Here is a 16,354-nt window from a genome sequence, read left to right on the forward strand (position 1 = left end):
TTTTCTGATGCAGACCAAATACCAGGAGTATATATCGTCGGGTGACTATAGTCTATATCAAAAGACTAATGCTATTTATTCCGTAAAGCAAACCGAATATAATTTCGTTGTTCATCTGCTGTGGAAATAATTTTGGACTGGACTGCTAACTCACATGAAAGTAGTTTTTATATTCCGTTTACTTTACTGTATAAATTGCATAAGTCTTTAATATATTTCGTTGTTCATTTGCTGTGGAAGTAATTTTGGACTGCTAACTGACATGTAAGTAGTTTTTGTATTCGGTTACTTAACGGAATAAATAGCATTAGTCTGTTGATACAGACTATAGTCACCTGAGGTTAGGGACTATTTTTTTCAACACTGTATGGAATTAATAGCATTAGTCTTTTGATACAGACTATAGAGGAATGAAAAAGACTTTTTTAGGTTACAACACACTAAATAGCCATCACTATATATTCTATATAAAATGACAAGTTTTCACAATGCTGCAATACACACCTAGACCCATTTTAAATTTCTTTAACTTACATTTTCTTGTAGAGCAATATTTATACTGTAAAAATATCCAAAGAAAAGTAGGGGTCATCTTTGATGCAAGAAAAATATTTCTGGTCAAACGGACACACCGTAATTTTTACACTGAAATGACAATCACAATTTAGGGTAGGGGTGTATGAATAAATTTCAAATGTTAAATCAGTCTGGAGTCTTTTTTCAACATGCAAATGCTACCAGTATGTCAAGTATAGGCATGCAATATGATTTCAACCAATATATAGCAATGATTTCAAGGAAAAATCCTTCTTACAGCAAAAAAAACTGAGAACTATTTGAATCCGCCATTATGTGACTACCATTTTTTCATAGGTGCTCAGGCTATTTAGTGTCTGTATGCCTAGGGACTTTTTTTGCAACACTGTAGGAACTACTTTTTAGGATGGACTACTTTTTGACCCCAATAACATCTACCGCCATTACCTGTGAGAAACATGATAAATAATTTCAAGAAAGTTACATTATTACAAGAAAATAAGACCCGAAAGTTTCTGGTCCGCCGACCAAATAACAGGATAATGCCCCCTATTACATTATTTATTGATCAGGTCGGCATGACGTCACATCCGGAGCAATCGATTATGCAAATCACCTTGGAGGTGAAAGCAGGACCCTGCAATTCGTAGCGAATTAACTAGCGGTGTGGGTTGTGATGTTTTTATTTTCAAATAAAACAAATCAAGAGTCATTATTTTATTATCTACAGTCCTTACGCTGTGGTACAATCTATATACTTTTCAAAAAAAGTAAGGTTTTTGTAATAATCGATTTTGTGGCATTTTAAAAGGGTCTGGAAAAAGTGACACATTATGTATTGTCAGCTCTTCGGCGCTACGGATAAGTTATAATTAAAACAAGTTTCCAAGCTTATTCAACATTTTCTCAGTTTGCATATATAAATATTAAACTAAACTAAATATCTGAGAACATAACATTTTTTTATTCAACTTCTTTGCTTAAAATCGTAGCAGTTGTTTCTTTCATCTTTCAGCGAATCTTTTAAGTGTCTTGAAAAAGAATGTTTGTTTTTTTTTCAAGAATGAACAGATCAAATAAATAAGTAAATTAATTTTCTGATTTTTTTATGTTTTTTTTTTTTTAAATAAGCTGATTTTCTAAATGTTTTAATGCTCTGAAATAATTATATTGTTGCCATTTTCTGAAATGTACTTTGTACGATATATTTTATTTAGTTTTATGTAAAATGCTGTAATGTCAAGTACATTAAGTATGAAAGTCATTTAAATAAAGTTGAAAACTTATACTTTATTCTATGTAATCTTATTGCAGTCATTTTTTTTTTGAAGAAGAAGAAGAAGGAAAAGAAGAAGAAATGAGAATTGTCCTTCCAGTCAAAATTGATTTTAAAATTTCAAATGAACTACATGCTCGGGCATGTGTATTAATTAAGGTCTTTTTATGTAGTAGCTCTATTAATCCCTTTGTCAAATAGCATGCTATGACACGCAAATAACAGTAATGTGCATCTTCCAAATATCATAAGACCCTGAAGGCATACATCAAACGGATAAGACAGGAAATTACCATAAGGCCCCGAAGGGGTACATCAGAGGGATAAAACAAACAGGAAATCAATCTATTAATTGGTGATAGTCATTAGGAACTGGTCAAAACTGATTTTCATTAATATACCACATACTGATTGGTTTCCATAGTGATTTTTGACGTATGACTGGAATGAATGCTTTAATTTTGTGGTATGTGGAAGCAGTCAATTGTGACAGTCTAACAATTAACAAAAAATATGGATGGAAGTTATTGTTCACAGTTTTAATAATGGACAATTTACTACAAAGGAGAGATCGGTATTTTCGTAAATAGAAGTCATCAATTTATTGAGACGTCCTGGCTTTTCGTAAAAAGAAGCTAGCATGCAGTTATTATATATAATTTTATCTCCACGTGTAACACAGTAGCTCTAGATGTCATATTACATTTAAAACAATTGTAACATATAAAAAATCCCTTTGTGTTATAAATGCAGATAAAGATCTTATATTGTGATCCTGATACGCTTCGAGGGAGAAAAAATCCCTTTCCCAGTATTTATGCATAATGTAGTATTAAGCTTTAAATTTTGACACCTCTCATTAAATCTTACACGAATCAGAATTTAGGTAAGAGGTGTTGATTTAATTAAATTTGGCGTGACTGAATCACTTTTGACACCACAGTTCAAGCTATCTGGCTTTCAGAACTATTTTAATTGCAGGCTACAAAATAGAACGAGAAAAGTGAAACAAATGGGGAAACCTAATTAGGTGAGCTAGATTCTCTATTTTATTTATTTTTAAAAGACCTCCGATTTTTCAAATTATGATTTTCATCCAGTCCGTCACAAATATGAGACCTTGCAGCTTACACAGATCAATTATGAATATCACGTCTGAAACCTAAAAAAGATAGTTTTCTTTCTCAGGAGTGATTTCTGGAACATCATGCTACATTATAAATTCACTGACTTATTAATATTGCCCAAAATTTTACTTTAAGCAAAGAAAAACAACCAGCACTGGTGAAACATGAAACTCTTTTCAATTACAACATAGCGTTTGCTGTCACCTCCGCTTGTTGCTACGCAACGCGATACGCTAAAGTGCCCGGATATCCGACCTGATCAATGGCGTTAAACTGTTAAACTTAAAAACCTACTTTCGATTTCGATGAAGGCAAAGGAAGGATAATTCATCGAATATCCGTATAACTTTGCTCATAGACATGTAACGGTAAATGGTCATAATCATTTCTTTATTTGAACAACATCCCTAGGCGTGTTAAGTATACATTTTGCCAAAAAAAAACTAAATATAAAGCGTAGTACACCATCTCGTTTACCAGCAAAACCATTTCCGGCTAAACTAATCCCGGTTATTAATAAAACCCGGCTCGGCCCGGCCCGGCCAAACCACGGAAATAGCCGATTCTGATTGTACGGAAACCAACGGAAACTTACGGACGGAAGGCTAATATAATTACGAATGATATCGTGTCGATATCATTTCCTTTACGTATTTAGAATTTAGTAAAAGAAAACAATGAACTTTATGATGCCCGCGAGGAACTTCTTTGATGAATGGATTAAAACTGCGTGTTCTTTCTGGTTGCAAAAACGTCTTAATATAATTTATAAACTTGTACACAGGAAGTCATAGCGTTGTTTTGACGAGCCTTCTAATTAGTTCCCGATATTTTGTATCGTTATCATTATATACTATTTTATAATAACGTTTTGTCCAAAAAGTTGTTATATTTCGAAGAAAGGAATTCCTCTAAGGCCTCAAAGAGTTTTTGTTTCACCTGTGCATTCCCAAAGCCTAAATAATTCTTTGTGTCCGGTAACATGCCTAAAAAAATAGGTAGTAAAAAGACAGGATTTTTTATACTTTTTTGTTCAATGAGACTTTACGGAAATTATTTTTATGTCAAAAAAAATGAATACGAATAATTTCTAATATCACTGACAATTTTTAAAGAATAGAATGACCATAAAACATTTAGGGTCATGTAAAAAAAAATAGGATAGGTCGGATACCGGTTACGCACGAAGAATGCAGCGTTGAATATTGAAAAGTTTTACACACGATACCCCATATTTTTAAAATATTCCTGTATAAATATATAGAAACAAATACTGAGATAGGTTTGTTCACGCAGTATTCTGAGTATCTCTTGAACTTAGTCGACTGAATTGACGTACGATGAAAGTCACAAATTGAATATATTGTGGTACATTGCAGTTTGTGGCATAGCCTTTGCACTTTCGATAATCGGTTTCATATTCGGCAGGTTGCTATAATGTTTTAACATATTTTTTTTTTTAAGTTTGCAAGTAATATCTGAATAAACTGACTTACTTTAAATTATATTCAAATTAGTTCAAAACTATATAGAGTAGAATCGAGATACAATTTTACCTTTTTCATTTTTGTACAGATGTCTCGTAAACCGGAGGTCGCGGGGTCGAATCCTGTCAGCAGATTTTGACCGTGACTCCAACGTCCCTTCTTTCGGTGCGAGTACTGGTTAGTTTCCAGGAAGCAGTCATCGAGTGTATTTCACATTAGTTGGTGAACCAAAACTCGACGCGAAAAAGAAATCTTTTAAATGGGAACAAAATTACCATTTAACTGCACTCAATATACAGAACGATTCACACTGTTTCGTGAAAAAAGACCAAGTAAAAACTTGTTAAGGTTCGTTTGGATATTTACCAATGCTCTACACTTTCAGATTATGAATTTAGATACTTAAAAATGAAACTGCAATGATTAGACATATCTTGCAAAACTTTGCAATTTATTTAGGTTGATTTGATATATTATTGTATACAGAATGCCTTTTCAGTCATTTTGCTAGTGCTCGGCATTTTTGATACATAACAACTGAAGAATCGTTTGAGCCCGCTAATCATAATTTACAAATAAGTCTCGAAAAAGCAAAATAAAACTTTGAATGGATGTTGTTTTCTTCAAATCTCACAAATTTCTTCATTAAGATTTTTTTTGTAAATTTATCAATATCACAATGTACTGCAGACGATTTACTCTAACACTGCTTACTTTACTATGGTTACGTGACCACACCGGAAGTGAACTGTACTTGGATCTATATTGAGCAGCTTTAATGCTGTCGCATTCTGAGACCTTACGTTTTGTGAGTTTTTCATTGGTAGAACCAAACCTATTGTAATTATGCAAATAAAACCGTTGCTCTTCTTTTGTATACCGAGTAATTGTGCGATAGTTTGCAGATTTACGAAAGATCTGAGTGTAATTCTTTAGCTATAATTGGTTTGTTAAACTGCCCATGGGTGGCCAAATCCATAAAGCATCTCAGAAAAGTTTTAACCTTACAATTTTTTTTCAACTTTACGGTAAAGAAAGTGTAATGAGCGGGATTTTCCAAAAACAAGTTGCATCCTTCATAACTTAAAATAATAGTAAAAGTTGATCTTCACCCGATATTACATTGTATTGAAAAGGAAAATTCGTATCCTTACGCAAATCGCGTCGAGAAATCACATTTTTAGCTCAACCCTAAATATATATAGTTGTGACGTTTCTGTTTTACGGAGATTAATTTATTTTTTGGGTTTCCATTATATCCAAAAAGTAATTATGTTTCATTTGGTATAACAGGCCCGTTGAAACCTATATATTTTCAAACGGAATGACTAAGTAGTGTGTTCTTTTTTCACAAATACAATTATGATAAAAAAAATTTGAATTGTAATATGAGCGAAAAATACACAGGCATCTCCTTCTTCGTTTTCGCGGCATTGTCTTAATTTTCTCCTACCCTATTTTCACACGCAGCTATTACACACTCAATTTTTACAAACAAATGATTGTATCTAAGGGAAAAATAAGTTAATCACCACAAAAAAGTTTACAACAGCATAAATTTCATTTAATTATATTTTTATTTTGTTAGCCATTTTCGATTTCTTTCCGATCTTTATTGTTACGCGTGTATCCCTGAATACATGTTACACACAAAAGCGGCGTAATGAAAAACATAATATAGTACTTCTTATTAAACATTTTACTGATCGTTCGCCACTTAGTATGTATCTTTTATTTTCTGAAAATGTTCCTGAAATGTTTTTGAATGAAATAAAATTATAAATGACTATCAGGTTCATTTTTATGCTGTGGTGCTAGAAAATTTTGATTGTGCATATCAAAGTCCCGACCAACTTAAAAGTCAGAATTAGCCGGGAAGAATTATTTCCTGTTGTGGCCTTTTAGGATTTTAAGCCCATTTTCGTCAACATTTTATTATACATTTACATTTTAAATACTAAATTCTTTCTCTAAAGTAACTTACAATTGTCGCATTGAAAAATATTATATATAGTCACGGATAGAGTTATTTTGAGGGATCACTGTCTCAGGAATACATTATTTATTTTATTATACCGAAAAAAATAATGAAATGATTTATTTAACATTAAAAAAGTTATTATTTACCAAATAATGAAGACAGAATTAAGGAGGCTTTACTAGTAAGCACTTAGAAATTGTCGCGACTTTGCTGTATAAAAATCATTACTTTTTGATAGGTATCTATAGTCTTGAGGTTACATAACGCTGTATTTATGGGCATACTTCAACAAAATCAGCAGCAGTAACATTCGAAAAGCGGCGATAACTACGAAACATATAATGAGAGCACTCATTTTCTTAGTAGTTAATAGTTAGTTAATTTCCAATCTGATGGTGATAGTTTCAGTTTGATATTTGATGAAAATTTGTTTTTAAAATGTTGCATGTAGAACAAATCATTCAAAAGCAGAAAAGAAAAATAGGCCGGGTTCACCCTATGTATAAATAAGCGCATCGTCTTTTAATCAGTACGAAAGTATCGATCTCTCATAGGGAGACATGAAAATGTAATATCACATGCGCAGAAAAACAAAATAGCGTTGTTGCGCATGTGATATGAAATTATTGTTTTTATCATTAAATCTATATTTATAGTTATTTTCATTGTTCTAGATGTAGTCACATGTTCAACGATAAAAAATCGTATTTTCTCGAAGGCGGAGCCAAACACACATATTGACCTCCAGCTGTGACGTCCACACGTTATTACGTTAAAACAATGCGACGTCGTATACAATTAACCACGAAAGATGACCTAAGGCTGCAGACATTTGTATCTAATGTTTATACTTATGAGTAGGCTGGATTTGATAATAAAACAATTGTCGTTTTTATGTGTGGCCGATATGTGGATTTATCGACCTTTTAAAGCGATATCAAGTCGATAAATTCGCCCGAGGTTGATATTGCTATTATCAGGCCGATAAATCGACATATGAGCCAAGCCATGAGAAAACCAACATTGTCTATTGCGATTAGTTTTTAGTTTATACAAATTTGTTTTAGCTCGACTGTGATGAAAGCTTCAAGCTTATTGTAACCACTCTCGAGTCCCTTCCTGGAAACACCAGTATGGTGTCATATGAGAAGGTCATGGTCGTGACCCAGTGGGGCTCGAACCCACGACCTTGGATTGAGCGGCCAACACCTTATCCACTGCCCACCGCTCCTATTGCGATCAGAGAAACCGTTAGCAAAACAGAAATGGCCCAGACTGGCGGATGTTGGTTTTCTCATGGCGCGGCTCATATCGACCTCACCAAAAGGCAATTATTGTATAATATCACATGCGCAGAAATTAAAAATAACGATTTGCGCACGAATATAAAACGCTTATGATATTTATTCAAGTTAACTAATGGGAAAAGTGCATTGGACATTGTGTGGGTATAATAATTTAACATCTGAATTGCACACATTTGTAATCCATGCTTTAAAATGTTCATTTTAAAAACAAAAAAGTTAACATTGTGTTAATAGTTGTATAAGAGTAGTATAAGAAATGCCGCTTTTGGGACACTTTTTTCAATTTTAATTAGCCGCCCTCTTTTTAGAAATCCAAAGTGGCCAATTAAAAAAACCAGATTTTAACAAATTTATTGTTAAAGCATTTAGTAAAATATGTTTAAACGTTTATAAATTATTTTTATTGATAAAATGTACAAAGCCTCGGGTCTTTGATCTTATTTTGAATTAAAAAACTACATTATTAGTCTTTAAATAATTTTAAATACATTTGATATAGATGAGTTTCAAAATAAAATATATTGTTTGAAAGAAAGAAGATTTACTGATAATATAAATCCTCTTTTATGTTACAACAAAAAACGGGAGAAAAATGATAAGGGCTACTTGTTCATCTTGTGGAAAAATGAAATCAAAGTTTGTTAAAAGTACAGGGGGTAATTTAGATATTCACCAAAGCAATGTTACCTTTATTACCTAAGAAAGGTTTAACACTTCCAGGATATAATTATTGTGGACCAGGAAATCCTTTAGTAATGGACCCCCTGTCAACGAACTGGATGCAGTATGTATGGACCATGATGTTTGCTATGACAGTGATGTAAAAAAGAGTACATGTGATAAGCAAATGCTTTCAATTTAAATAAACTAAATCAAAAACATTTGGAGAAAAGATTGCAAAACATTTAGTTGTGAAACCTAAAATTTAAAAACGAAATACACACTTGGGTTGGGACAAAAACAAAAGTCAAAAAACGGGAAAAGGGGGTAGAGTATACCCCGGAATCACTGTACCAAGCTACCGCTGGAGCGATGAATTAGCAGAAGAATTACACAAACCAATTAAAAAAAAAATTTAGGAAACGAAGAGTGATAGTTAATGATATTGATGATATTTTGGTCAGCTGATTTAGTTGACATGCAGCTTTTTCAAAATATAATAAAGGAGTAAAATATTTTTAAACCCGTTATTGATATATTTAGTAAATATGCTTGGGTTATTCATTAAAGAATAAAACTGGAGAATCTGTTACTGAAGCATTTGAAAAAAAAATTTCTGAAGATAGATTCAGGGACAAAAGCCCCCGAAGACTGCAAGGATTCCAAAAAATTTATGGGGTGGATGAAGGAAAAGAATTTTATAATAAAAAGTTTGAATCATTTTTGAATAAAAATAAAATTAATAGTACCATACATTTAATAAAGGGAAAAGGGGTTTGTAGTTATTGAAAGATTTAATAGAAGTTTAAAAAGAATAATGTGAAATATTTTACAGAAATAATACTTATACTTATTTAAATAATTTGCAGGATTTTGGTTGATAAATTAAAAAAACAAAACATTCTAGTATAAAATAACACCAACCGAAGCTAGTAAAACTTAAAAAAAGGGACTGTTTTCTTTAATTTATATGGTGATTTAAAGATACCAAAGAGCAAAGCAAAATTTAAAATTGGTGATCGAGTTCGTTTAAGCAAACTTAAAAGACATTTTGAAAAAGGATATACACCAAACTGGACAGAGGAAATATTTATAATTTATAAATTTTAAAAATACAAATCCCAGAACATACACTATTAAAGATTTAAATGATTTAAAAATTCAAGGTTCATTTTATGAACAAGAACTTTTACCTACTACACAAGAAGTTTTTAGAATAGAAAAAGTTATTAGACGAGACTATAAGAAAAAACAAGCTTTAGTAAAATGGAAAGGTATAGTGAAAAATTTAATAGTTGGGGACCATTTAGCGATCTTGAACAAATTTAATTTAGAAATTAAAAGTTTAATTATATAAATGAGCAATAAAATCTAATTTCTAATAATAATGGAATAGAAAAAATAGATCAATTAATTATTTCACTTAACTAAATAGCTGCTGCTTTCAGGAAAAGTTATAAATTTTGTGAGAGAGTAAATACTGGATTATATATTACAGCGGTATTTTTGGTTGTTCAGCTGTATTAGTACTTGTTCCAGCTATTCCTATATTTGTAGCAGTTTTCTGGCGCTGTTCCATCAGTAATTACCATATTTACTAACAGACTAAAACTTGACGACAAGAAATTTTTTTAAATCACATTTCATCATAAAAAAAAAATAAAACAACTTATAACAAAAGCACGGGTTGGAAAAGTAAATAAAGAAGATCCAAATAAAGTTATTCAGGATATTTTTACATTTCTATTAAAAAATGCAGAAAGAAAAAATTATTTAACACCCCTTGAAATGCATATGAAGGAATTTAAACTTAACGGATATAAAAGTAAAAAAGAAGAAGAGCTGTATTAAATTTTACGTGTGTTTTTTAAAGATTTTTTTCTATAAGTATATTTTATATAGATGGTTAATAGAAAGGTAGATAGAATGATTATGCCAAAATTATCTAGCACTTTAGGAGAAATAATGAATCCAGATAAAAATTCGTATAAGAAAGTTCTTAAAAAAGAAATGTTATTAAATATCGGTTAAATCAAAAAGTTAGCGATGAATATAAAAATTTATGTCATTGATAAATTACAAAATGTTATAGATCCTTATCTTTTAAAAAATAATTTTTTGAATGGGACTGTGGTTGTTATTAATGAGAAGAAAATGCTGAAAATTATGTGATTGTCCCCGACCAAATAATATTTGAAACAATCCTAAAAAGTTATTGCAACCCATTGTGACACTAATGAAGAAAAAACATATAAAAGCACTTATGCAGCATCCAAAGACCCTTTAAAATTAATTCAGGGTTAATAACAATGTGCTGCAAAGGAAAAAACCAAGTTAAAAGCGGAATATCAAAAACCAGCGAAAAAGATATAAATTTAAATATTTTAATTCATCTTAAAGATAATTTAAAACTTTATTTATTTTATTATTTTTTAATTATTTTTTTTAATCCTTTTTCCTTAGTGATTTTTTTTTCTAAATATAATATATAGATGGAAATCGAGAGGGTCTACAAAACATATTATAAGAAATTTGAAATTAAAATTACATATAGACAAGATCCAAAGAATCAATTATATTTAACTATAAACGACTCTTATGAAATACTTAAATCTGAACTTAAAACTTTAAAAAGGGATTAAAAATAAACGTTGTTTTAAAAAAAACTTTTGCAAAAATGGATAAAAAATGATACAATATATAAATCAGCTTATTTTCAATCAAAGGCTTTAGAAATTATTAACACAAATGAAAAAAAAAAAACTTTACATCAAGCTTTTGATGAAATAATAAATAGAATTGGTAATTGGATTTCTGAAGGAAGTGGCTGGAGTTGTAGCCACCGCAGTTTGACTGTCAAACTCAAAAACAAACTGTATGCGTCGGATTCTAAAGTTCAGCGGGATGTTGAATACGACAGGCAATTCGTCGGGGGTTAGACTTGACTTAGAATTAAGTTGCATTTATTGTAAGATGTATATAAACATGACGAGAAACTGGGTACAGTTTTTAAAGACAATAAAATATTATTTTTCTTCTTCTTGATTGAATTACAAGAGGCTGACGTTCGGCACAATCATGTGGCAATGCACTAACAGCAGTAAGCATGCTCAAGCTCCCGTCGTTTTCAGATGGTTCTCTTTATTTATTTTTTTTCCATGTCCGCGTTTATGCACTTAAAATATCATTTAAGTTCTCAAATTATACTACCGGTATGTACTGCAAAAAACTAGTTATAATAATTATTCCATCTACTCTTAAAGGGACATGCCTCAAGATCATCATCAAAATTGCATTTTTTTAAATAGATCTAGTATTGTTTATATATAGATTTTTCACTACATGTATGTTACAATTTAAGTACAGTTAAATTTCTTAATGTACTATGGACAGAATTTAAACGGTATTAGATCTGTATTTCTTGCATACCAGACGGGGATTTCTGGTATTTTTGCCAGTGCTGGAAAAATCCATCTTACACCCCGGGGTGTAAGATGACTCTCGGGCTTTAAATGATGTATTACGAACTACATATATGTAGAAGATTTAATATTGTAGTAATTTATATTTTATATAAAAAACGGAATAAAAATTCAATACCTTGAAGCCGCTCTTCCAGTGAGATGCCACGGAAATTTTCCCGTAAAAGTCATAACAGACTTGTCGGATTTAAAAAGGGGGTAAATCATGAAGGTAAAACTAACATTTCTTTACTTAGTCAGACAAGTGTTACTGCAAAAAAGTATGTTAGACTTACAAAAGAGACTTTTGAGTCAAGGGTTAATGATAACGAAGGTTTACTTACACTAAATGATGTAAATGGCTCTGAAACGGGAGTCGCACCTCTGCGATCACTAAACAGCTGTCCTAAGTTGGCGGATGAGTACAGTACACCAGGAAACACTGAGGCTCACCCTGATCTGTTAACTCACAAACTGTACTGTCCTAAGCTGCTACAGGAAATGTTTAACTCTGAAATAAAAAGGCATTGCACTGGTGAAAACATATGTGATGGCAATCTGAATTTTGATGCTGAATCTTCTCGTAAATGGGGATTAGCTTGGGAAGAGCAGCTTAAATGCTCAAAATGTAGCTATATTAGTAAATATTATAAGCTTTATGATGAGGTGGAAAAACAAGGAAGGGGTAGAAAAGCTGCTAAAATCAATGTTGGCTTCCAGTTAGGTGTAATGACAACCCCAATAGGTAATACAGGTGTTGCTAGATTACTGGCCCATGCTGAGATAATTCCACCCTGTGTTACTGGTATGCAAAGATTGTCAAATAAAGTTGGTGAAAACATTGAAACCCTTAACAAACAGAATATGCATGAAGTAAGACAGTCACTTAAACAGGAAAATGCAAAATGTGGTAATTCAAATAGCTCAGAAGTCTTAACCGAAGGGGACTCCTGCTACAATAACCCCTTGTTTAACTCCGAAAGTACGCCCTTTCAAGCTGGCACCATTGTCGCAACAACTATTTGTGAAAATAATACACATAGAAAGTCAATTATTGGTGCATTTGTTGGTGTTAAAGCATGTACAGCTGCTTCTAAGTTAAGAAATCAAGGGTATAAAAATGTAAAGTGCCCCAATCATCCAGGCCACTGTACAGCAAATTTAGATGAGGCCCAATCCATTGGTGATGAAGCCAAATGGAATGAAATGGTATCTAAGGATATTACTAAAGATCTTCAGATTTCACACCACACAGGTGATGGAGATTCTAAAGGTCATTCTGGTGTAGACAAAGGTCAAGGAACTAAAACTGTGCACTTGAAAGATGTGAGGCACCTAGCAAATTCTCTAAAAAGGCAAATTAACCGGGCACCATTTAGTGACAAAATGTTCCGTGGTAAACAGAAGTCTAATCTAAAAAACAGATTTGCTCTATCTATTAAATCCAGGTGTGTTTCAGAGCTATCAAGTGCACATAAGAAGTACAAAAGCAATTTGAAAGTAATAAAACACAAAATGCCTAATATAATTTCAGCAATAGTACTATGTTTCAAAGGTTACTGTGGTACCTCATGTTCTAAATACAGCTTGGTTTGTTCTGGCAACTACAGAAAAGCAAAAAACTATATGCCAGACAATGTCAGGCTTAAAATGACTGATGATGATGAGACTTTACTCAGGAAATGTATTGAAATTCTCCTTGGTCCAGAAAGCATAGAAAAAACTAAATTTTTAACATCTTCACAGAAATGTGAAGCAGTGAACAGATCCTATAATGCATGCTTGCCCAAAAATGTTACATTTCTCCGCAACTGCCATGGCCGTATCCATGGCCAGATTCTAAGACTAAATCATGGGCTTGCTGACACTGTTATCCTTAAAGCTAGGGTAAATGGTGTAAAACTGTCACATGGCTCTTCTGTTATCAGACACCTTTTAAGAACAGAGTACTACGACAAGTTGCGTAAAACTACTAGGTACATATCGCGAGCAAGACGCAGTCGTTTTGCATCACGCCAGTATAGGTACAAATTACATACAGAATTACACTATTCAAAGGGTCTCACTGACCCCAAGCCTGACTTTTCTAGCACCCCACACCTAAAAGATCATGCTTATGCATAGAGTGTGATATTAGAATGAAATAAAGATGGTTATAAGTAAAATTATTGTGCTGCCTTGTGGCCAGCTGAGCCGGCACTGCACACATATAACAAGTTATATTAACCGCACAAATGTAAATAAGCCTTGTAAAAGTTGTGTATATAATAGTGCTATATTTATCAAAAATATTATACAAAAATAGTAAACTACTGTATACCATAGAATACAGTCCTTGAAAGAAAACTCCCTAAACTTATGGCCTGAGCATTGGTCCCCACATTTCTGCCTTTCATTATTTATGAACTGGGGTTCAATGCTCAAATGTTCCGGGTTCACACACAGAGAAAAGTGGCATATATGCGACATGTGTAGGCCTTCGGGAATTTTTAAAATATTTCTAGTGGCCTGACACATAAGTCTGTGCACATAATATTGTTTTCTGACAGTTTCTCCAGGCAGTTTTGTTGTTATTTTTCCATAGCTAGGATTTTTATTCACTGTCGTACAACCAAGCCATTTCCGACACCCTTTTTCCCCCACCGGTATAGAATTATCATTTATTTTTTGCTTAATTCTTTCAAAAATCAATTGTCTGGGTTGATGTGCCATGTTTACAAATTTTTTTTTATTTGCAGACGACAGAAAATTTTAGTAATTCTACCGGGTGACAATTCTTATAGGTTATAACACACTAAATAGCCACCACTATATATTCTATATAAAATGACAAGTTTTCACAATGCTGCAATACACACCTAGACCCATTTTAAATTTCTTTAACTTACATTTTCTTGTAGAATAACATTTATACTGTAAAAATATCCAAAGAAAAGTAGGGGTCATGTTTGATGCAAGAAAAATATTTCTGGTCAAACGGACACACCGTAATTTTTACACTGAAATGACAATCACAATTTAGGGTAGGGGTGTATGAATAAATTTCACATGTTAAATCAGTTTGGAGTCTTTTTTCAACATGCAAATGCTACCAGTTTATCAAGTATAGGCATGCAATATGATTTCAACCAATATATAGCAATGATTTCAAGGAAAAATCCTTCTTACAGCAAAAAAAACTGAGAACTATTTGAATCCGCCATTATGCGACTACCATTTTTTCAAAGGTGCTCAGGCTATTTAGTGTCTGTATGCCTTAAGTAAGTTTTGAACGTTAGAAAAACATCTGATTCACTGTTTACAAAAAAACATGGACATTCGACGAATGCCCACCCGTTCACTGTCTTATCAGTTCTATATAGAAAATACACCAGATTTGTATACAAACACGATCTCTCCTATTGTTAATTCATAACCATGCCTGTAATATTTAAAGCAATATATTGAAAGACATGAGTCGATGATGACAATTGTGCTTTAATTTATAGAAAACTCTACATAAGCATTTTAAACTTCTTGTTTTGATGAATATTTTCCATAAGAATATGCTTGGTAACTTTTGATATTCTCTTTTTACAGACAAACACATTCACTCAGTGTACAAAGTGTGCAGTCTTGATTGCTAAGATTAACAACACTCCATCACTTGAAGGAAAGAGAGTAGTTCGCACAGAAAGAGGCTACCATATTCAGCGTCAGATGTAGGTTTAACTTTCGTTATCTTTAAATAATTTCTAGGTTAATTAAATTGTTCAAATTTCGCAGTGTGTTACATAAAATATCACTTCTTTCATTTTTGACAATGTCAAATATCTCAGTTATTTTATTCTACTGTCAAAGTTTTAGACTTAAAATGGTTATTTACTATCAAAGTCTACACCAGAAAAAACAATCCCCATAATTCTTATTTGAATTTTGACTGAGTTAATAAGTTACGTCCCTTTTTAATTTAGAATTTTTTTGTTAAAGTTAGAAAGTTTTACCTGGCAAAGCTCATATTCAGAGTCAGGCATTGAGAAAGGTCAAGCACGCTGTTGAAATTAATAACTAATGAAAGCATTTTCCAGTATCAAAATTATATTACTTTAAACTTTAGGCTTGAGAGGAAGCATTACTATGGAAAGAAAGAGTCCAGTCGACAACATCCTGAAGAATTCCTTTCACTTATAATTGACGGTATGGACCAATGTAAGTACCACATTAATATAAATTTGTTATACATGTATATATGGGTGTGATAAACACACTGACTTTACTTGAGACTTCCAATAAAAAAGTCACAAGAAATGTGGGATTTTATCAGTATTGGGGAGTCTTAATTAAAGAGAGCCTGTGGCAACATAATATATCCCACCTATAAAAAAGTAGTCGGGGAAACTGCAAAAAGAGTGGAGAAAGACTGCAATTTGCATTTTAGTATGTGATGTCACGAAAATTGATGATTAGCTTTAACTAATCAGTATGATTTCTGCAATAAAGAATGTCTTTAAGTACTGACTCATTTAAATCAGCATCAGG

This window comes from Mercenaria mercenaria, chromosome 14 (assembly GCF_021730395.1).
Source record: "Mercenaria mercenaria strain notata chromosome 14, MADL_Memer_1, whole genome shotgun sequence".
NCBI lineage: Eukaryota > Metazoa > Mollusca > Bivalvia > Venerida > Veneridae > Mercenaria > Mercenaria mercenaria.